The sequence below is a fragment of the Nycticebus coucang genome, chromosome 22 (assembly GCF_027406575.1).
Source record: "Nycticebus coucang isolate mNycCou1 chromosome 22, mNycCou1.pri, whole genome shotgun sequence".
In the NCBI taxonomy this organism is placed as follows: domain Eukaryota; kingdom Metazoa; phylum Chordata; class Mammalia; order Primates; family Lorisidae; genus Nycticebus; species Nycticebus coucang.
The window spans coordinates 40,239,148-40,241,392 of record NC_069801.1 but is presented as its reverse complement, the minus strand read 5'-3'; the positions used below and the strand labels follow the sequence as shown (position 1 = coordinate 40,241,392).

Sequence of the window (2,245 nt, the reverse complement as noted above, 5' to 3'; positions counted from 1 at the left end):
CCAGACAGATAAAGGCTAGCAGAGACCCTTGGAATTGGCCCTTACAGCTGATGTGGTCCCAGTGAACCCCTTGGGCACAAGCACTTAGCTTGGTTGAGTCTTTTTGTGTGTGTGTGTGGTTTTTTTGGCCGGGGCTGGGTTTGAACCTGCCACCTCTGGCATATGGGACCGGCGCCTTACTCCTTGAGCCACAGGCGCCGCCCAGCTTGGTTGATTGAGTCTTTAAACCACGGTCTTGTACTGGGCTCCTGCAAATGTCCGTGGGTGGATAATAGAAACTCTGGGCCAATGAGAGGGGACCAGGTGGGTTCAATTACAAGTATCAGAGCTCAGGAAAAGCCAGTGTAGCCCTCAGATGGGACTTTTCTTTCTTTCTTTCTTTTTGAGACAGAGTCGCTTTGTCACCCTTGGTAGAGTGCTGGCATCATAACTTACAGCAACCTCAAACTCTGGGGCGTAAGTGATTCTCTTGCCTCAGCACCCGAGTAGCTGGGACTATAGGCGCCTGTCACAATGCTCAGCTACGTTTAGAGATGGGATAAGGCTCAGGCTGGTCTCAGTCTCCCAGAGTGCCAGGATTACAGGTGTGAGGCACAGGAATCATTTTTTAAAGTTTTTTTTTTTATTGTTGGGAATTCATTGAGGGTACAAGAAGCCAGGTTACATTGATTGCATTTGTTAGGTAACGTTCCTCTTAAATTGCATATTGCCCCCAAAAGGTGTGTCAAACACGGAGACTCCCCTCGTCCCTCCTTCCCTCTGTTCTTCTCCCATCCCCCTCCTTCCCTCTCTCTGCTCTCCCCTTCCCCACCCCCCACCTCGTATCAAAATTGAGTCCATAGGATTCATGCTTCTCCATTCTTGTGATGCTTTACTAAGAATAATGTATTCTACTTCCATCCAGGCTGTAAAGTCTCCTTTTTTAATGGCTGAATAGTATTCCATGGTGTACATATACCACAGCTTGTTAATCCATTACTGAGTTGGTGGGCATTTAGGCTGTTTCACATACTGGCGATTGTAAATTGAGCTGCAATAAACAGTCTAGTGCAAGTGTTCTTATGATAAAAGGATTTTTTTCCTTCTGGGTAGATGCCCAGTAATGGGACTGCAGTATCGTATGGGAGGTCTAGCTTGAGTTCTTTGAGGTTTCTCCATACTTCCTTCCGGAAAGGTTGTACTAGTTTGCAGTCCCACCAGCAGTGTAAAAGTGTTCCCTTCTCTCCACATCCACGCCAGCATCTGCAGTTTTGAGATTTTGTGATGTGGGCCATTCTCGCTGGGGTTAGGTGGTATCTCAGGGTGGTTTTGATTTGCACTTCTCTAATAATTAGGGACAATAAGCATTTTTTTCATGTTTGTCAGCCATTCACCTGTCTTCTTTACAGAAGGTTCTATTCATGTCTCTTGCCCATTGATATATGGGATTGTTGGCTTTTTTCATGTGGATTAATTTGAGTTCTCTATAGATCCTTGTTAACAAGCTTTGGTCTGATTCAAAATATGAATATTAAAATATATAAATTTCCTGTCCCATTGTGTATGTTGTCTTTGGTTGTTGTCTCAGCTTTTCAGTTTAATGAAGTCCCATTTGTTTATTTTTGTTGTTGTTGCAATTGCCATGGAAGTCTTTTTCATTAAGTCTTTCCCAGGCTGATATTGTCAAGTGTTTTTGCTATGCTTCCTTTGAGGATTTTTATCATTTTATACCTTCAATTTAGGCCTTTTATCCACTTGAATCAAATTTTTTTTTTTATTGTTGGGGATTCATTGAGGTACGATAAGCCAGGTTACATTGATTGCAATTGTTAGGCAATGTCCCTCTTGCAATCATGTCTTGCCCCCATAAAGTGTGACACACACCAAAGCCCCACCCACCTCCCTCTGTCCCTCTTTCTGCTTAAAAATTGGAATGCTTCACGAATTTGCATGTCATCCTTGCGCAGGGGCCATGCTAATCTTCTCTGTATCGTTCCAATTTTAGTATATGTGCTGCCGAAGCGAGCACTTGAATCAATTTTTGTGAGTGCAGAGGACTCATTATTTTTTTTTTGAGACAGAGTCTCACTATGTTGCCCTTAGTACAGTGCTATGGCATCACAGCTCAAAGCAACCTCGAACTCTTGGGCTTAAGCCAGCCATTCTCAACCTGTGGGTCATGACCCACAGGAACTATATAAAAGGGCTGTGGCATTAGGAAGATTGAGAACTACTGGTTAAGTGATTCTCCTGCCTCACACTCCTG

The 2,245-nt window shown here is 43.8% G+C and overlaps 1 non-coding gene across 1 annotated transcript; it reads right to left on the bottom strand.

Annotated features, from left to right (window-relative positions):
• Window positions 1–1,901: 1,901 nt before the first annotated feature.
• On the bottom strand, window positions 1,902–2,008 carry LOC128575769 (U6 spliceosomal RNA). Its single transcript, XR_008377161.1, has one exon. It is a non-coding gene; the product is annotated as a U6 spliceosomal RNA (small nuclear RNA).
• Window positions 2,009–2,245: the final 237 nt, after the last annotated feature.